The sequence below is a fragment of the Colletes latitarsis genome, chromosome 6, assembly GCF_051014445.1.
Source record: "Colletes latitarsis isolate SP2378_abdomen chromosome 6, iyColLati1, whole genome shotgun sequence".
NCBI classification, from domain to species: Eukaryota; Metazoa; Arthropoda; class Insecta; order Hymenoptera; family Colletidae; genus Colletes; species Colletes latitarsis.
Window position 1 is genome coordinate 7,841,051 of NC_135139.1, and position 22,640 is coordinate 7,863,690.

General features: G+C 31.8%; 1 protein-coding gene across 1 annotated transcript in view; it reads right to left on the minus strand.

Moving 5' to 3' along the window:
* The window catches only part of Nha1 (Na[+]/H[+] hydrogen antiporter 1), a 572,935-nt gene that overhangs the window by 141,117 nt on the left and 409,178 nt on the right, over positions 1-22,640 (minus strand). The window lies entirely within an intron of this gene.

Consider the following 22,640-nt stretch of genomic DNA (forward strand, 5'->3'; position numbering starts at 1 on the left):
ATAACCGGATATTCCGGATAGTTGGCCCAACAAGACATTTATTTTATTTTCTAGTTTTGATTGAAATACGTGTTTAACTTCCAAATCACACGTGTCTTATAACATAAGATACGAGGTGGAACAATATCTTGGACAAAATCATGGATTAAATTTTAATACATTCCATAATCCTATCAGGATCTTCCCCCAACCACCTTCCCGTCAAAAATACACATTTCACCAACTGCACACTTACAAACACTAACTCCTACATAGACACAACAAGCGAAATTAACAGTGAAAGCAACAGATTACAAACCATCATCAGAACAAATTTCAACAAAGCACCAGTACCCACATATACGCCGAAACAATCAAACTTGACTACGAACTCTTGAACCTAATCAAACTTCGCAACAGGTTCCGACGCAAACACCAAAGAACATCTAATTCACTCCTCAAACACGTAAAAAACTCACTCATCGATCAAGTCCGAACCAAAATCAACGAACTGTAAAACGACTCATGGCAACAATAACTACAAATAAAGGGAAACCTCAACTCTCTCTGGTCCACTTGCAGAATCCTCAAAAACGAGAAATTCACAATAGGAAACACAACAGCCTACGCCAATGTATGAAAAGCAGAAATGCTGGCGAATATTTTCCACTTACCTCAATCCCTCATCATTAGAACATAAAGTCAACAATTTAATCAAGCCCCCCCCCCCAAGACATCTCCTTCATCAACCCGCAGCTCATTCGCAGACAAATTAGTAAACTTAAAAACAACAAATCCCCCGAAATAGACCATATCTCAGTCATCCAATTAAAACACATCACACAGAAAATGATCCTCCTTCACCCACAATATCTATAGATAATCCTATCTTGAAGCTTATTTTCCCATCAACTGGAAAATCGCCAAGGTAATATCTTTCTTCAAACCAGGAAAATCTTCCCACGATCCCAACGACTACAGATCCATCAGTCTACTAGGCAAAATACACAAAAAGGTCATTCTAGCTCAATTCTTCAAACACATTCAAACAAATGATATACTCCTAGAAGCTCCTACACTCTAGGAGGACATTGTCTTCAAGATCAATACAAACAGATCTGTTGTTTTGGTGTTAGTGGACCTTCAAAAGGCATTTGATATCGTCTGACATAAAGGACTGCTTCTCAAACTGCACATCATCAAACTAATCTATAGCTTCCACACTAATCAAACATTAACAGTAGCCTTCAATGGAACACATTCCAGCCACAAACTAGTCAAGACATGACTTCCACAAAGCTTTGTCCTAGGTCCAATGCTCTTCAACATCTTCATTAACGACATAACCAAAAATAATAACGTTAAAATATCTCTCTATGTAGACGACTACAATTTTGCCTCGTTTTCTTTGATAAAATACAGTGAGTGTTAAAAGTATTCGTACAGTAACTAATTACGACTAAAATGCTGAATAATAATGTTTATTAAGCAATATTTTGTCAGTAAGCATGTCACATGCATTCTCAAAAGTCTGTAGATCAACAATATCAAATAAATAAAAAAAATATTCATATTGTTTGTATAAATATTAAGAAAAATGAACATAATGACAGAAATGAACGCGTGATAAGTATTCGTACAGTTCTGTTGCCATTATCGAGTGAACAAGTAATTTAAACATTTGTAATAAAAGCAACAAATAATTGTAAAATTAATATTTATAATTAGTATTTAGTAGTGATTTTATTATTGCGGCTAGCCTTCTAGGTATTGAATTTACTAAATTAGATGTGATTTTATTAGTAATGTTATTCCATTCGGTGACTGAAGCATTTTTTAAGTCTGTTTTAGATGAAATTGTATGTTTTACAGCATTTTAGCTGTAATTAGTTACTGTACGAATACTTTTCACACCCACTATAATTGCTTGGCAAAGCTATACGTGGAGATCAAAGGATATTTAATTTCATTTCCCTAGATTAGTAATATCGATTATAAGAATGGTAATCGGCGTTACACCGAGCTGATAACTGTGAATGTAGAATTATTTCTTATGATATATTGTAAGAAAACTTTAAATGTACTTAATACATTAAAAATTCTGCGTATGTCCGAATGTTTCGATAAATGTATTATTGCAAGAAGAGTCCACGAGTGTAAAAATTACTTTTAGAATAAGACTAGGTACAATTTAATATATGCACATAATGTGGAAGCAACTCGAGTTTTCAAATATTACTATTTATCATATTTTGAAACTGAAGAATGTCAGATGGAATCGAATATATAAAATTGTGAGACATATCGAATCATTAGGGCTAAAAGGGTCAACTTTGAATATCTCGAAGGAGCATACGGAACGGTCATAGTTTGAAAATTCGATTCGAATAGATCACGTCCCCGACAATGACCGAAAACAAATAAAGAAAGAGAATCCAACACCGAGTTGGCGAAACTTTTATCACCGTGAAATTATTCAGTTCTCAGTTCACCCCTGCAAAGTGGTCCCCGTTGGCTCTAGCTTTAACGCACTTTTTTATTCTCTCCTACCTAGCTTCCGGAACATTTTTTGAAGCCATTTTTTAGACGGTCCGTCGGTTGTCCCCAGACGTCGTGTCCCCTAGACACCAAAACGAGTTCCATTCATGAAATTCTCGACTTTCCGACCGTAGAAAAGGGACGCGAATAAAATCTGTCGAGTCGAGCGAATGAGTTTCATCGTTGCCATCCGGCGTTCGAGCAAAAAGTTGTTCGCAGTTGAAGTCGCGCTGTTTTGAATTTTCTCGTTCGCGTGTTCTGTTTTTTTTACGCGTTCGCTCGATTTCGACGCAGAAACGTTCCTTCAGCGATGACAGAGCGACACGTTACTCTGGATCGGGCACAATGCGTCGAGATCTGTTTTATTCGAAGACGCGATCGCTCCGTGGGAACGCGATAAACTGGATCAAATGCGTAACCGGGGTTTCTAATAAAAACGACAGAACTTTGGAATAAAATGAAAACTACAAAAAATAATCAGGTGTTCGTTGTTTTATTTTGATGTACGTTCGATGACATTATACGTGAAATACAATATCATTTTTTTTTTATTTCAAACAATTTTAATCTCTTGAGATTATTTTGCATTGCATAATCAAGAAGTTGCAATGGTTTAGACAGATCGTTTGTAAAATGGACAGATTTAATATTTTGTACAGAAAAGTGGCACGAAAAAGAACTTTACAAAGCATAATTAAATCAAGTTACATACAGAGAGTTATTTAAAAGTAAGACAGCTTATGTTGCATTGAGGAGTGGTGAGTTTTATAAATCTTATATTTGTTTATAATTCTAGTTATAGCTGCGTGATACTTAGATAATTTAAATTCATTGCAACCACCAGTACTTGTCAGTGTTGAGTCCGTGTTTGTCTTTTTCGTTAATGCTTGAAAATCTGTAGTGGTAACGTATGTTTACGCTAACGTGTGGTAGGTTTTTGTCGTCGAGTATTGTCTTGTCGTTTTTTTTTTGTTTGGTGTGGTATATTAATGTGGTGTTGTCTTTATTCTGTATGTAGTCTTCGCTGTGTATGAATGACTCTAGAGGAATGTAGCCTGTCAGTCTTGTTTTATCAAGGTATACTGAATTTGGATACGTGGAACCAAAGATTAAGCTATTTAAATGAATTTTACGGATGTTTCACCAGTGATTTCTAATTAATTTTAAAACGAACATATTTATGCGTTTGATTTTACCGTTTTCGTAGAGTTTGTAGTTATTGTACAATTTTACTAATAATCTTTTGGAATTCTGTATTTTAGGGGGTTTATTTTGTATTAATAAATCGTTTGCAAATGCTATTGTTGATTTCACGTTGTCGCTATTCAGGTCATACATTTGTAGGAGATCACTTATAACGATATTAAATAAAATTTCTTCTGAATATACCGAAAAATTAGTTAAATCGATTAATAATAGGCTTAGGGAAGTAATGAACAGTAAAGGAAACCTGACCAAATATTAGAAATGAAACTTTTTATAATTAGTGTTTAAGTTTTTGATTTATAACTAGATGGACGATTTTCATTGCGAGGTTCATTTCATACATGTACATTTAAAATGCTGTAATGTAATTATTATTTTACAAAACTTTGTATTTTTGGATTATATTACGTAATAATAAAAACAAAATAGTTCGCTATTCACAACATGTACATACTTTTTACTCGTATTTAGACTTTTATAAAGATTGATACATACTTAACCACGGTGGACGATTTTCATTGTGAGCCACTGTACATGCATACACTATTTCTTACAATTTCCAATATGATCAAATTGCTTTTCTACGGAGGCACGCACCCGGTACCCACCTGGAAGTTGTAAAACATCCCTTGACTTGTTCGTATTAACCGTGCTTGCTTAGTAACGAATTAATTCACAATTTTGAACAAAGTACTTCAGAGCTTTTTTCTTCCCAGACCAAAAACACTTTCGTCTCATACGAATTCGATTAAAATCGGTGCCAAGCATTATCGTTTCTCGCCCTCCAAAGCTAACAAATCGCACATCGGAGGCGCCGGGCATAGATTTTAATGAAACAACGTGTTTGCGAAGCGAAGAATGCGAGATATTGGTTTTCTAGTATGATTACGAGACGTTAACTAGCAGTCGCGTCCTGGAGACAATCTTTTTATGCAGGGAAGCCAAATAAGCGGAGGACGAACTGTTTGCTCTGCGTGTCACCCTTTTCCGTTTCCTGTAATGGAGGTAGAGGAACGTGGCGCGGGACATGCCACGACACGGCAAACAAACCCGATAAATTAGCCGTAGAGGGACAAAAACGTACGATTCGTCGAGTGGCACAATGTATACTATGGGCGTAGCTGAGTGACACGTTATGGCGGTCCATTGATTTTCTCATACCCCTCGTGACTCTCTTTTCGCTGACTACTCGACGGACAGGCCACGGTACTACGATATTACGGGGTAATTTCGCGGTTCACGTAATTTCCCTGAAAGGCCAATGCGATTTCGGACCGATGGACGTCAGCAACATTTACGCACCGGTCGTGGCTATACTTAAACGATTACGCAATTATTGTTAGACAACGCCTGTTTGGCGACGAGGTGTGTGTATTTATTTACTCGACCTAATTAGAAGCGTGTAAACGCACGCTGTCCCCAGAAAGTAATTGCGGTATTTGTAGTCCAGAGCATACAACGTAAGGGTAATTGTAAAAATAAATCGCACGTTATCCCGGTCAATCTATCTTGCGTTTCTAAAAGAACGTAATAATTGTTCAAATATACAGAAAGAACCAAAATTGAACACACATGCGACATTTTAACAAAAATAATTTTTTATTCAATATTTGCACGTAGAATACAAGAGAAACAAAATACTTGGTATTATCTACAATCTTCTGGGTTTTCAAAACAAATTTAACATTTTCAATATCATTATTACTTTACTTCGTACAATTTTTTTTCGTATAGTCGATTTTGCACAGCAACTAATTTTGAGTGAACGTTTCAGATTTTGGCACACTTAATACTTAATACATTGTCCATAAACCTTTAACCTTGTTCTTGCACTCTGCCACAAATCAGTTATCGTTGTTGGTGAAGCACTATATTTATTTTCTAACTCCATTTTTGAATGTGATTCTTGATTCGTAACATAATATAAATCACATATTACAATTATTAAATCACATAAATCGGGGCTGTATCTCACCAATAACACGAATGATGTTTGCTTTGAAATAATAGTTTGTGACTTGTTGAAAGGAACAAAAAATTTAACATTGTCCTTCGAGAATAAACTAATGGCGTCAAGTCCAAGATTTTGATGACCAGTTGACAGATACATTTTATGAAACGATCTTATCATTGAATTTGGATTTCATACTATAAGCTCTAATATCATTTACTTACAGTTTAAGAGTGTGTTTATTCATTTATTCACCGCTGAACAGCGTCAGCTTTATTAGCACGACAAGAACGTAGAGAAAACAAAATGTACATTATTTATTCAGTCGTATTAGTAGTTATTTCACTTTTCAAGTTTTCACAGGTTATCGGAATTTATGGAAGGTATACTGTAGTAATTAGTATGTTGATAAAGAAAGAAAAAGGTAATTTCATTTGGTTATTATTATAGGAATTCAGAAATGTGTACATAACGTATTATTAGCACTCGAAGTCTAGTTATTTATTCATTACCGAATCGATAGTCTATTAAAATTTTATATCCATATATAGAGTTGCAGTTCTATTGAAATATAGTATTCATTGTAATTGAATTGAAATTTAATGAGCGTTCATTAAGTGATTCTATATTAATTTGTTTATTTGACGCTTCACGATTCATATGTGCTGCATGCAAGATAATATTAGATAATGTTTATTTTATACGTAACTTGTTCTTTGACTCTGTCAGGACTACAATTTTGTTTACGTGATAAATTAATATTTTCCACGTCTCACAACTATAATGAATTTTAAAACACTCAAGTATGTTCAGCATTAAACAGGGTTTCATTTTTATAGTGAACAATTTTATTTTTTAATTAAAAACATATACATATTTGTCACCAATTTAACACTGTGAAATGAGAAATAGCGAAAAACAACTCAATATCTCGGAAATTATAAAATACTCGAAACTAAAATTTTATATTTGAGATCACTTGAGAAACATGTGAATGTATACGTTCTCACAACTATAATGAATTTTAAAACACTCAAGTATGCTCAGCATTAAACAGGGTTTCATTTTTGTAGTGAACAGTTTTATTTTTTAATTAAAAACATATACATATTTGTGACCAATTTAACACTGTGAAATGAGAAATAGCGAAAAACAACTTAATATCTCGGAAACTATAAAATACTCGAAACTAAAATTTTATATTTGAGATCTGTTGAGAAACATGTGAATTTATACGTTTGGCTAAACTCGGTCGCGACACTGAAACTCGGTAGGGAGCAGTTGTTTCTGTCAGTTTAAGCTTGTAAAGGATTATAGTTTGCATTATCGGACCGTCTGCCAGAAAATTTGCGGCGTTGTATTTAGTGCTAATTCCTTCCGTCGTTTGTTTAAATAATCAGAGCTGCTCGGCTTTTCTCCGGAGTTCTGAACTGTTATCGTTGAACCGCGAAATAGTCGACTCTGTCGTGATTCAGATGCGAACGATTAAGGCGTTGAACGTTCGATATTATGCGGTAATTTGCTGAAGCGATCGACGTTCTAACCGAAATAAGGTTATCGAGTTCCTCAAAAAGATTGCCGCTCGTACGTTTGGTATATCGAATTCGCGTTTTAATTTCCGCTTTGAAGCAGGTCATCAATTTCAATCGAGCTTTTCTCTGCGACTCAGCCTAAATTAGTGACCGAATATGGCGAGAGTTACAAATAACATAACATAAACAAGGAGAATTTGACTAGTTTTTGTACAAAATAAGGTCGCACTTAAGGGGAGATCCTGGTCTCAATGCTTAAAATAAAGCTATTCTTTAGGATTTTTTTTTTGAAGAGAGGTTTGAATAAAATATAATAAATTCTTTTGCATATGTTTATATATTTATTAAAGATAGAATACAAATTTATTTACGTTTAATCATCTATATGTATAAATAGATTTTACATTATACAGGGTGTTCGGTCACCCCTGGGAAAAATTTTAATGGGAGATTTTAGAGGCCAAAATAAGACGAAAATAAAAAATACCAATTTGTTGATTGAGACTTCGTTAAAAAGTTATTAACGTTTAAAGTTGCTGTCACGCGCACACAGCTGTTTGCAGATTGCTGTTCTACAGGCGGAACTTTAAACGTTAATAACTTTTTAACGAAGCCTCAATCAACAAATTGGTATTCTTGATTTTCGTCTTATTTTGACCTCTAGAATCTCCCATTAAAATTTTTCCCAGGGGTGGTCAAACATTCTGTATACAGTTGACTCTGACATCAGATGCGTCAAACAGTGGAAGTTCTAGATTTCTTGAAAATCGTTCGAAATGAAAAATTCAAAAACATTTAGTTAGTTCATATCATTGCGCACCGACTGTATTAAGAAAATGTAAAAAATACTAAAATTGTAAAAATGGTGGAACTTGTAAAAAGAAATACCATTTATTTGAAGAAAAATTTGTTTTCATGATGTAATAAAGATTGCATAATTTGGCAAAGTTGAGAATTTTTTTCGTTCAGTCGGAATCTCCATTAAGACCGAATCTTGAGGAACTCCATTTAGGGTCACTGTTTTGTTTGAAGGGTGTCGATTAACCCGGACAAAGATTGATCTGTTACTTTAAAACCCATATATGAACTGGAGCATGTTTCCTATTGATGTTCTGTTGTAATAAGAGTTGAATAATTCAAGGCATATGGCTACGAGGTGTTGTATTTTACAGATTGCTTCACATATACTAGACTTCAATCGTAACAGGCTGTCGACTGTAGATCGATGGTGTCTGAAACCGCTCTGGTTTGTATCTAGGAGGTTATTGATCTCTAGGTACCACTTCAATCTGTTATTTATGGTTTTCTTCAATAATTTGCGAAGGCAACATGTAAAGGGGACCGGTTTATAACTGTCAGGAAGATTTTTGCTTTTATTTGATTTAAATATAGGAATATCTTGTATATTTTCAGAAGATATTGAAGGCCTTTTTATAGTAATTGTTTGATAAATATGTTTGGAATATTATCAGAGCCAGGAAGTTCTGTTTTTAATATTATGGAGTTGAGAGGCTCATTATTATCTGCAGATATATTTGTCTCATTATTGGAAGTCTTTTCAAAGTGCTTTTTAATTTAAATGAACCCTAATTCAAAATTTTCGTCTCCGGAATTTTTGCAAATGTGTTAGCAAGTAGGTCAGCTATTACCTTGGAGTCTGTAATAGATTTTCAGAGCTGTTAATGAAGCCGATTTGGATGTTGGCTTTCTGGCCGTTGAGTTTCTTTAATTTGGACCACATTTCATTAGTAGAAATATTTCTTGTTAATGAGGAGATATATTTAATCCACGAACTTCTCTTTCCTTGCTTCAGTGTTTTCCCTGCATGAGCTCTTTTTCATTTAAATGCAATTAGATAAATATCAGTTTAATATTTCTTGTATTTATTAAAGGCTTTTTTCTTTTTTTTATTAAACCCTCACATTCTTGGTTCCACCATAATAAGTTTTGGATGATTAGTTTTTCAAAATTGTACAAAATCTCATTTAGTTGACTTCATTAGGGAATTCTAGTGCCTTTTCAGTTACTGTCAATTAGAATATAATATTTATAAAATTGTTAAAATTTTATATATTTTATAACTCTAATAAATGACTTCTCACATGGGAAAAGAATAAATTGATTTTGTGCATAAACAATTAAGACCGTGTCCGAATATTTTCTTTACTCACTGTATGTAATGCAAAGTGAGCGTTGCAAGCAATTCTTTTCTGTGTCACACGGGCGAATAGTTTCTGAGCTCAGCTCCAAAGTTAGGTCGAAAAACCAGCGGCTGTGAATGTAAACATACTAATGATAAGAATAAAATTACTTTAGAAAAAATTCTAGAATACGCAAGGAATAGACGCAGACAAGTACTAAGTAAGTTAGACCAGTCATTTAGTGGAAGTTTGTGTTCTACAAGTTAAGTTATAAATATCGTGTAAAATTAATGTTTCTTGTTTACCATAGTCGACGACGCTAGCAAATGCATAAGTTTTGTCCGCTGTTACATTAATCACAATTGCTTGAAAGTTAATATATTTCCATATTATAAAGTAATTCGATCGATCCAGTTACTTATGTGTCACACAACAATTCAAAATTCTTTTCCGAGATAACGAATCGCGAAACATTTGAAAATTGTTTTCTCAAGAAACTGGATTGGAAAATTAAAAAATTCCTAGGATTCTCGAGCACAATCGCCAGCTCGAATGTTGTTTTCCGTGTTCCACGATTTTCAGTCGTTTCTAGTTAATCTATGGAACATTGATGCCAGTAACGTATCGTGTAATTGGATGAAATCAACCTGCGCTCGAGCTTTGCGCTCGCATCTCGAAAGACAAAAGCGTGACCTGTTTCTAGGTTTTACAGATACGCTGCCACTCTTTCACGCTGTCGAAACGAGCATCGAGTTTGTGGCTGTTGTATTTTCGAAACATACGATCCTTACTAAAAACTTGATACACGCATTCGATTGTATAATTTTAACGTGATAATTTCGTGGTTTGTAAGACGATTCATAGTAATATAGTAACCGTACAAGGCACTTAAGTTTTATAGTAAAATAAAGTCTATGAGAATTAAGAGCGGATTTAATTTCCAATAAATCAAATGTTTACTCATGGAAATATGTGACAATACAGTGAGTGTAAAAAGTATTCGTACAGAGAAACTCTACTAAATGTGATAATTTCGTGATTTGTAAGACAATTCATATTAATATAGTAACATTAATACAGTAACCGTACAAGGCATTTATGTTTTATAGTAAAATAAAGTCTATGAGAATTAAGAGCGGATTTAATTTCCAATAAATCAAATGTTTACTCATGGAATTATGTGACAATACAGTGAGTGTAAAAAGTATTCGTACAGAGAAACCCTACTAAATACTAATTGTAAATATTAATTTTACAATTATTTGTTGCTTTTATTACAAATGTTTACATTACTTGTACACTTGATAATGGCAACAGAACTGTACGAATACTTATTACACGTTCATTTCTGTCATTATGTTCATTTATATGAACGATATAAATATTTTTTTCGTTTATTTGATATTGTTGATCTACAAACTTGCTTATTGAAAAAATATTGTTTGATAAACATTATTATTCAGCATTTTAGTCGTAATTAGTCACTGTACGAATACTTTTCACATTCACTGTATATCACGCACCTATGCCTATAAACATACGATTAGTCGAAGTCAGTCAACATTTGTCCCTTTTGTGATAACATTATCCCAGCGAGGACGTGTTACGTAGTGTGCGTGTCGATGAGATTTATAATTAATCACCTGCGATGTTGGGGTCTTGAAAGCACCATGGACCGTAACTACATTCGTGTGTCAGTTAGTAGAGCACACTTTCTCGTTTAACAAATGATTGATACGTTTTCACATCTGAGTGAACTTTTATAAATTGTTCAGACTATACATTTGCACGATTATGATTCATTGTAAATTTATGAACAATGTCTTTGAACAAAATGTTGTGATACGTATTGTATTAGTGGTGATTAGCTCTGGGGGCAGGTCAAGTATAAAAATTTGTTGAATTTCTAAGTTCAATAATTTCTTTTGATAGTGACAGGCGGTTGAGAACCACGAAGAGCTGAGAATATATTGACAATTTTATAAGGACAGTTTTTATTGTACAACATTAGACTGTTAATTTCATTTTCAATGATCAACATCCTTTAGGATCTCATTTTAATTAAATTTAACTTTTATATGGGAAAAAGATCTATAAAAGTGTTAAGTAGAATTGAAATAATCATATACAGACGTATATATCAGAGCTCTTTGTTAGACTTTTACGCGTGAATGAGGTATGAATGTTCTTAATCATCCTTTGAAAGTCGTTGTTTTAATTTCTTTTTAACGACTAATGTTCTGATCTTGATTACATTTTGCAGCATTTTATTTAATTATTATACGTTCTTAAGTTTAATATTTTTTCCCTTTAAATATAAAATATTTATAATTAAAAGTAAACAAATATATTTAATTATAAATATAAAAATAAAAATATTTATATTCTAAATTTAGTATTTATATTCCAATTGTTAATTATAATCAAGTAATAACGGCTAATTAAAACTGCTTTTCAGAACAAGATGAATAACGAATATTGAACATTTTGCAATAAAAATATTTTATAAAATAAAAACGCAAAAGTTCGTATAGAATAACTGCAATAGATTTCCATTTGTGTTATTAAATGAAATAAAATATAACAGAAGATGATTCAATACTATATTATGCTTAAAATTTTAAATGAAGTAAGGCTCGTAATAAATTACATTTTGATCATTATTTCAGACGATAGTCCAATAAGGGAGATACTGATTTCTACGATCGTCATGAAATATATCTTGTGTTTTAAAAATGAAATTTATTAACTGCCCAGGTTCTAAGTATTTCCAAATTTTTAGAAACAAAGTGTTTCAAAATTGTGAAATTGAGTTGCTTTAATGTACATCGTACACTCTACGGTTGCTCATTACCTAAAAGAAGTCCAGAGACATATTTTAATTGAAATTACAACTGAGTTCTCTGTTATTGCATTTTTCAAGTAACAAAGTTTTGCCATAATTAAGATTTTGTGTTAGGCGAACATGACCACAGAACAGATGAGTCGAAGCCAAACATTGGCATTATTTGTCGAGAAATCCTTGCTGCGCGTGTCGCGAAGTTTTGAACGTAAAAAATTTCCACCAGAATCGAGATTTAGTATTGCGTGAACATGGTACTAAAAAGGACGACATGAAACTTTGCGGTTTTTACGGATTTCTGGTTTTCAACCCTGTTACTATGAAAAAACACAGAAATGCCAGAGATTTTAGAAATGAATTTGAAATTGTAATGTAAAATTAAAAATTTGTGCATTTGTGATTTCTTTATAACTCCTAGTATCTTTGTTTAGTCTAGATGATATTTTATTTAATTGTTCTTTATGTTTTGATGGAAAGTGTAGGCTACTTAATTTGTAAAAATATTAGCTATAATAATTATTTATTGATATAAAATTATCAGCTATCGTGACGATAAAAAATCATGTTGTTAATGAAATAATTCTGATACTTTATTTACCACAGTGAATAATAAAATAAAGAAAAAAAACTTATGTATAAGGGATTGTTTAACAAAAAGTTTGAGAATCATTGCTATACAAGGTGATTTTAAAAACTGATTCAAGTCGTATTTTTTTTTTATACAACTAGCAGAAAATGGTGGAGAAAAAAGTCGAATGATTCAATGTTAAACTTTTTGTGACCCAGTTTTTTCCACAAGTGTGACAATGCACATTTTCTTACTTGAAACTGCACATTTTTTCGTAGATAAATCGATTCTCTTTATCATTCTGCATTCTTGCGGGAGAAGTTGGGTCACAGAAAGTTAGAACTCCTTTAATCATTCAGCTTTTTCCGCTACCATGTTCTTTCTGCAATCAAAAACGAGGTACGACGCCTCTGGAATACCAGTTTCTAGAATCAACATACGAATTTGTAAAAATGTATGTTGTAGAAAATTCGGAATATTTGAAATGTAAGTTTTAAATTCAATATCAAGAAGATAATTATTTATTAGAAGTATTTATACAAATATATCAACCTTCAAAATGTGAGCGTTCCGTACTTCTCGTGAATGATTGTAACGAAATATCGGTTTGCAATATTATCTGATGATTTCTACTTATTTTTTGACGCATTAAAAATTTTCCATAGTTTTTATTTCAAATAAGATGATTAGCTTCAATTATATCCAAATGATGGTTACTTAAATCCACATGGAATATTGATTGATGAAGGAAATTTTATGTTTATGTAAGATAACAGCAGTTCCTAATGCCCCATGCTGACGTTGGTTTAACGAAAACGATATTTTCTTTTTACCTGAATTTTATTTTGATTTTGTGGAGAATACTAATTCGATGAATTTTTGCCAATATGAAAACGTGTAAGAATTGCAAGTTCAAACGTTCCATCTTAATAATTTATATTGAATATGTTATTTTTCCTAGGCAACGAGAAACTGTAACCATAAATGTCTCGCTATTGTTTTAGTTATAAAACTTATTCTCATTGTTGCGACGAGACAATAGCAATTGGAGCGCAAGGATTTAACTCCTAACTGCGTGAAATCCAGAATCTTAATGAGCCCAGTATCCATGTTTCTTTCACCCGTGATTATTGTGCATTTGTACAAAAGCATAAAATTCTTTTGTTAGCGTTATAAAAGACAAAATTACAATTGAAATAGAGTAATACAGAATAAAATATGTATAAATTCTCGGGATTCGCATCGTCGAATCTTTAAATCCGAAATATAATTAAATTTAAGGATCATTAAAATTTTTGGCAATATGCAGGTTGGGGTAGAAACTTTGTCGATTTTGAAATATTTTCGTTATTTTTAAAAACAGAAAAAAAATGTTATGTAAATGTATAGAAGAGATGTCAAAGTTAAAATTTTTACTTTCTGATCTATACAGAAGGAACATACATTGTAAACAAAGAAAATTGGTACATATTTATTTAAAAAGCCTATATTTCAGCATTGAAAAGAAATATAAATTGGAGGAAGGTGAACAAATAACGAGAACTATATTTCTTTTCAATACTGAAATATAGGTTTTTTGAAAGAATCCCCCAAAAATAAACAAATTTGGGACAAAACTACTAAAGTAAATATTTATCGGAAATTTTTAAACTTTATTTGTTCTAAAATGTACTTTCGAACGCAATCATTGATAATTGCAGAGAAAAAGAATTTTTGTTATTTATTTCCGGAGAAACTAAGAAAGTTATGAGAGTCAAATTGTTTTGTGGAAAAGCAACAAGTTGGAATGTTATTAAATTGATATTACTAACGCGGAAAATCGAATCAAAGCATAATTTATTTCGTACATAAAGTACATACTTTGGTTTTTGAACGTTTTTTACTGGATGCGACGGTATCAGCTGACATCATTAATTGTGAATATATCGATAATGTAACTTTCTCTCGTAAATATTCATAGCGTGTCACATGATAATTTTAGTCTGCCAGTTAATGAAATCATTTTAATTGCCAAATTAATTTACCCGTACCTAATAACATATTTATTATCGTTGAAATTATCCTAATTTCAGTATTTATGAACGCATTCGAGGATATTTATTTCTCTTTAGTGAATTACTTGTATTATTTAAAAATTCAAATTACATGTGAATTTTTAACTAAAAATATTGACGATTTTAATTAGATTTTAATTAGAACACGATTATCCTATAACATAAAGATATTTAATAACTTTCGACGTTTAAAAAAGTGGAAGAGTGGAAAAATTTTTCTAAAAGTAATTTAATATTTTAAATGTTTTCAGATTTGTTAATTTCACAGATACGTTTAATGTGATTAAAAATAAGGTTTCTAAAGTGATCTGAAGTATATTTGATTTGAAATATTTTAAAAATTTATGTAATTGCAAATATAAATTTGTAGAGATTACCTTTGATTATATTTTTACTATTAAAATTTTGTTTCTATTGAAATATTCAGAGTCGTGTATTATTTTCTTTTCAGGATTAAGTTTATTTTTCTTCTTCACTAGTTTTCTATTCTTCCTTAATAATCGATATTTTCCTCCGGTCAACAATGGCTTGGAAATTCCTGCAATATCCCATATTTCGTATCAGTCAACGGTTTGTAGTCTTCTTTAATATGTATTACGCAACTCCGCATATATTATGTCGGTACTCCGAGTAAAGCGAGGAGCTTCGTTCGTAGTGACAGACAAAAATGAATTATTAATAAACACGTAAACCCTCAAAAGAATTTTTAAGGAATGCGACAGTACGTGTTTGCGACGACTTGTTGCATAATATTTATTTATATTTACCGAGTGCTTGTAGTCATAAATCTGCCGGAAAATTTCGAGATCTTGAAGCAGCTCCCTTCTTAAAACCATTTACATAAAGATACTACTTCACGCTACTCGAAGTAAGACGTACACGAATTGATAGAGTGAAAAAATTAATTCCAGGAGAAACACTAATTAGAAACGGTTTGAATATTTTAAGAATTTCAAGAAATTAAAAAATAATTAATGAAAAATCAGCAACTTCATCTGTATACATAAAGTATTTAACGAAATTAAATAATCCTGAGTGCCGCATTTATTCATAACAAAATTTGTTTTTATATTTCGACACTTCCGATTAATAACTATTTTATAACTTACATGTTATGCTTTAGACGAACAGAATTAGCTACTATTCTAAAGGTTTTTCATGGTAGCTATTTATAACGTAATTTTAGTTACGAAATGTACTTCATTATACTTTGAACGTAACAATCTTCAATAATTTGTTACGTAATGATTTTGAACCAATTATAATAAATTGTACCTTTTACAAGTTTAAATAATGTTAATTATTTAATTAGGAAAACAGCAGTCTATTAAGGATTTTTGGCGAAGATAATTAAATTCTTTCTTAGAAATAGCAATATTTTTTACTTTCATTTCAACAAATACGTAGCAGTTACAATGAGTATAAAACTCGGTAATCTATAGAAATAAACGGTACAAGACTCGAAAGAAAATTCTTAAATGGAGATAAACGTAGCATAAAAATGGACCCTTAGGAACCGCAGCAGGACATAAAAATAGAAAATACGACGAGAACATTGAGAGTTCGTTACAATGGTGGTCGGCTAAATGAATGGTTTAATCAACGTTCAGATATTGATTGGTAGCCGTAGGAGGAATGTGATGAAAAAAAATTCCGAGAAAGCTAAATGATAAATTAACGAGTCTGTGTTTGGGGAATATCTTCTTTAATAATATAATTACAAAAATTACTGATCATTTATATTATTAATATTTAGGAAGAAATTGTAACTAAATGATAAAGACCAAATGGTTTTAAAACTTTTTGAAAAAAATCTCCTCCTTTTAAAAAGAGTATAGAATTTCAGAGCTTAAAATTTACACTATGATTTTGACTAAATATTCATAATTAAAATTTCCAATAGCGAAACTTATAATCCAGGTTAAAATCGATATATTAACAGAAGTAAATATTTAAGTTATTTAAATTTATTTCGCTTCTCTGCTTTGAAAACACTGTACGATGTAGTTGCTTTTAGTACACAGATTTATCGACACTTTCTTCACTTCCTCTACCTTTGTTATTTTGCTTTCTACCGCACGACTAGAACTACATTGTGTTTTACTGAAATAAATCTCAATTAGGAAACTTTGAAGATTGTAAGTTATATAGAAAGAAGTATAACGAGGAGAGAAAAGTTAAAAGACTAATGATTCCGTCGAAACTTTAACAAGAAAGAGTGCATCCAACATTTGAAGATATTATAGATATTTCGTGACCACCAAAACAAACGATAGAATAAACAAATTATTCCATTTTCTAGAAGAAATCACTTTTCGTTGATAATAACGTTCAGGATAAAAACGGTTCTTCAAACATTTAATAACAGCTACACAAATCATAAGCAGCTGTTGCCGTTTCATTACTCATGCGACACTCAAAATATACAGTGTCAAAAGTACAGATTGCCATGTAATCCTCACTTTGTAAAATTTCATGAAAAAGTGTTTCGTTTCGTAAGAAATTATAAGTTATGCACATAAACCATGGATGACCCTGTATCGATTTGAGAACAGAACTTTCTCACGTGCCTTTCCCACGGACAGTTTCCAGAAAATGTCCCTTGCAGATGCTTAAAACTTTTTATAAAATTAAACAGTCTCTTAGAAAATTAATCCTTCGAACATCATAAAGTAAAGAATAAAGTCATAAGGTAAATCAAATTTATTTTTCCTTTTTTTAATTAGTTTCATGTTAAATTCCAACATTTTTCTTGCTACTTTTTAGTACATTTTTAGTTTCGAAAATATAACTTTGTACGTATTAAATTCTGACATTACTAAGAAGAGCAAAGAAATTTACATTTTCATTTTTATTTCTGTGGCACGATCACGTCAACCCTTCTTCTATAAATCTCTGTGAAATGATTCGGGAGTGGAATTAACATGTAATAGACGATGAGTGTAAAACAATATTCTAATGTTGATTAGAATATGCACAATTAAGAACTTTTACAAATGTAAATCAGTTAATCAAGAGAATGTGGATATCGATTTTATCTATTTATTGAATTTATTTAACGTCTTTAGTGGACAAAGTTTGTAATGCTGTACGTAAAAGGTAAACATTCGTTTGCAGAAATTAGCATATGAATTGTTGATTTTAAACTCAACGTTAATCAACAGACAACATTTCTCTTTCTCTGACACAAGAATTTTTATTTTTATTTTGTGCGAATTCCATTCCATTGAAAACTTTTATTTCCTTAAATCATTATTTATTTCTTTCTTGGAACTTACAATGTTAGGACTCTTATTAAAAACGAGCATAAATGTTTCGACAGTAAAAATTATTACTGGAAAATAAATTTGTATAAAAATAATATAATGAAGCCAGATTTTAACGAATAAAAAGCAGTAATGATATTGAAGTTGTGCGGATTCGTATAGAATTACTAATTTTCATAACGAGCGTACGATACGTAATATGTATATACCGCATATTTACGAAATTGCAGAATTATTAAGTGAAATCGTTAAAGTAAATATTAATTTTGATATTCACAAATAGAAAGTGTACCCAATTGAAATTATGATTATTATCGTATAATATAGTATTTAATCACAGAGAAAAATAGTAAATACAATTAATCTTATAATTTAAAAGCCACACATTCAACGTTAAACGTAATTTATCTTTCAATGGAAATTGGTACCAATTTTTAATCATTTCAATAGCTCTTACCAAATTGACTAACATTTACTTCAACCATTTTTTAAAAATTATGCATAATTAAACACTTATGACAAAGAATTTTTTCTGGAAGAAAATGAAAAAAGAACAAGAAGACGTCGAAGTAAATAAAAAATATCATAATATGCAGTGTTATTTTATTAAATGTTCAAAATGATGTTTTTGAGCATTTAAAGTTTAATTTAATTAAAAAGAGGAAAAGCGATTTCAGAAGGCATGGTATATATGATAGTTAATGATTAAAACGAGCAGATTTTGTCGGTTCTCTGGTTTTAACTGAATTTCATTGTAATTTATATTTGATAAAATGATATAAACGTCCAAAAGTTGTGGGTAGCATCGAATGTAATAACGAATAACGAGAACGGGGCGATAAAAATTGCCGCAATTGACCAAATTGGATTGTTAGATCATTTATTGCAGCATCCTTGTTTAGTTAACTTTGTACGAAAAAGGATTCATAGGGTTTCGGAGCGAGCTTTCATCGTTGAGGCTGCGCAGGTCAAATTAATCTTTTACTCGCAGCTCACATGCTGTTTCATGGTTCGTTAAACAAAAGAGACGTCGAAAAACTGAAGTTCCATATTACGCAAAATTTCCTTCTCGAAGGGAGAACATTTCTCGACTTTTTATTAGTCTCAATTGACAGAAACACAATATTTTCGTAAAAACTACAGTGTAAGATTCTTTATCTTACACTGACAAGTGTAAAAATAAAACTCAGAAGAAATTAAATACTTGGATATTTGTCTCGATAGATGTTTTGCGTGAAAAAACACATAGAAATCAAATAAGTAGCTGAACCTTATGACTAAGAAAAAAGAATTAACAATGGATAACAAAATACTAGTTTATATAGTAATAACTAGACTGCGGACCTTTATGCAAATTCGTATTTTTATTAATAGAATTAATGAAATAGGAGTTTCATAGAGGGTTGTCTCAACCCCTAAATATAATAATTCGTATTTTACATTAAGTATTTCTTATATTTGTGTATATTAAGTGTAAAATTCATTCATAATTTTGCACTTAATATGCACATAGACAAAATCATATATAAATATAATCTTAATAAATTCATATTTCTGTTAATAGAATTAATGAAATGGAATCTTCGCAGAGGGTTGTATCAATCCCTAAATATAATTCATATCTTACATTAGGTATTTCTTATATTTTTGCACATTGTGTATACATAATTTGTATTGTTGTACATTGTGTATTGCATAAGTGCATTCTGTAGTTTTTTTAGGATTAAAATTTACCATAAATGTGTAAATATTCGCAGTCTAGTGTGAACTTATGAGGTTCTGCGTGCGAATCAAACATAGAAATATTGCAAAGATTTCCAGTCCAAAAGTCCTGAAAACAATTAAGGGGCACAGTGGAAATTATTTTCATTAGTTTGTTCGTATAACTTTTATTTCAACTTTTTAATTATGTTTCAAGCTCGTAGTAACAGTTTGCAGATTACAACACGTTCGTCTGATACTATTGTAAATAAATGACGTTTTATTGTGGTTATGAATATTCGATTCTCTCTCCGTGTATTTAAATTTGCACTTTCCGCCATCGTAAGCTTTCGATCCATCTTCGACGTCGCTCGAATTCGCGAACCTTTCGAATTGTTATACACTTTTAGGCGTACAAATCGTTTTTTTTTGCCCGTAAACTGACGGTACTTTCGCGTCGTTCCACGGCAACATCGGAATGGCACATTGCTACAATTTCAATTTCATCGCAATTTATCGAATCGACGTTTCCTCCTTTCAAAACGTGACAACGGCACTTCTACTTTCTACACTTGGCTCCTTGCCTGTAGCCATTTCTTGCTCGCGATACTTGTGAATTGTACTCTTGTGGATTTCAGACAAGACTGATGAATATTTATTCTACGTGGTAACTTGTATACTCGAGAATGCGTACCAGATGCTTCGACGCTAAATTTACCGACGATTCATGTATATCCTACCATAACCAGTCTTTAAAGAAACGTATGTTTCGCAATGTAGAATGCAGACAATAGCCAGTTTGATGGTGACAAAAAATATAGTTTCTTTCATTTAGAAATAAATATATTTTATTCCCTGTCGCTGCATTTGTTACCAATTACTTTATTCGAAAAAGAAGCTCTATACGAAAACACGTCACTTCACATTTTAGACTTATTTTTGTAGATTCACTCACTTTAATTTGTATAATTGGAATAATACTCTGAAATAATTTAGACAATAAGAGTCCAGTAGGAAATTTCATTTGAACAGTCGTTGCATTTGTTACCAATTACGTGCTTCCTGATTGCACATTTTACACTTTATTTGAAAAAGAAGCTCTGTACGAAAACACGTCACTCCACATTTCAGACTTATTTTTGTAGATTCACTCACTTTAATTTGTATAATTGGAGTAATACTCCGAAGTAATTTAGGCAATAAGAGTCCAGCAGCAAATTTCATTTGAACAATCGTTGCATTTGTTACCAATTACATGCTTCCTGATTGCACATTTCACTTTATTCGAAAAAGAAGCTCTGTACAAAAACACGTCAGTCCACATTTCAGGCTTATTTTTATTTACCCATTTTAATTTGTATAATTGTAAGAAGTAATTTAGACAATAAGAGTCCAGCAGAAAATTTCGTTTAAACAAACGGAATCCTACTGTACGCTGAAAAACAAGTAAGGAGCCAGAGATAGAAAGGGGGGCAACCGACGCACAGAAACGATGACTTTTTTAGGGGGGTTACTTCGACCGAGAAGCTCTATTCCGGTGTATAAAACGCGGCCACGAGCACTGTACCGAAGAAGTCTCAGTGAAGATGAGTGGAAAGGCAATCGGGATATTAAATAAACGACCACCGTTTTATTATCCGGCGCAAGAAAGTCAGATGAAGGAAGGGCGAGAAGGGGAAGATTGCTCGTTCCGCGTCTACATTGTCATCAGTTTCGTGTCCCATTTCATGGCCAGTGCACGAGGAAGACGGCCAGTGGAAAAGCGGAACAATAAGCACGAGTGGCAGACGAAGACCTAGCGACTTATTAATCAACCTTTAGAGATCGCCCGCTGAAAGAACAAGACCCGGAGGGGGTTGGAGGAAGGGTAAAGGGTGCTCCATAAGACCGTCCAACTTCCTACGATATTTCTGTAGCTTATTAATGATCTTTCGGTCGAAGAAAGAGAATCAGAAGTAAACGTACCCTTTATTTTTCCTTTTCATTAAATGGTACTTAATAATTCAACCCTGATAAGACCATGGGATCTTTATATTCATATAATAGGTAGAAACGTGCTAAATACGTGCAAAATATATGCACAAAAGTTTATTTATTCTCCAGTAAGTTACAATAATTCTTTTCGAATTTTCAATTGTAAAACTGTTTCTTTCGGTTGAAGAAAGAGAATCAGGAGCAAACGTACTCTTTATTTTTCCTTTTCATTAAATGGTACTTAATAATTCAACCCTGATAAGACCATGGGATCTTTATATTCATATAATAGGTAGAAACGTGCTAAATACGTGCAAAATATATGTACAAAAGTTTATTTATTCTCCAGTAAGTTACAATAATTCTTTTCAAATTTTCAATTGTAAAACTCTGACTCTTCTGAAGTTTTTAAAAGGTCGTTGCAAAGAAGAGATTTTAATCTTCAAATTCATATAGTTTCAGACGGGTTCAACATTTTTTAAACTTTTGGAGATTGGTCGAGTTTTAAATATATTTTAGATGGTAAAATCGTTTTCACTTTTTCACTCACTTCTTAGTCTAAAAGAATTGTCTGAAAAATTTAACTTGGGAACGCGAAAGTAGAAAGTTCAACTCTCGATACAACCCTAGGAAGATTATTCAGTAGCTTCTTTTCTTGTATCTATAATTAAACTACGTATGTTCATGCATTTATGGGAAATTTTAATTCTCAAAAAATTACAGAATTCACTTAAAATGCAAAAATATAAGAAATACGTAAGATACGAATTATTGTATTTAGGGGTTGAGACAGATCCTCAATCAAAAATATGAATTTGCATAAAGATCCGCAGTCTATATACAGGATGTTCTAAAGTGTTATATAACAAAAAATTCATAAATGCTTTA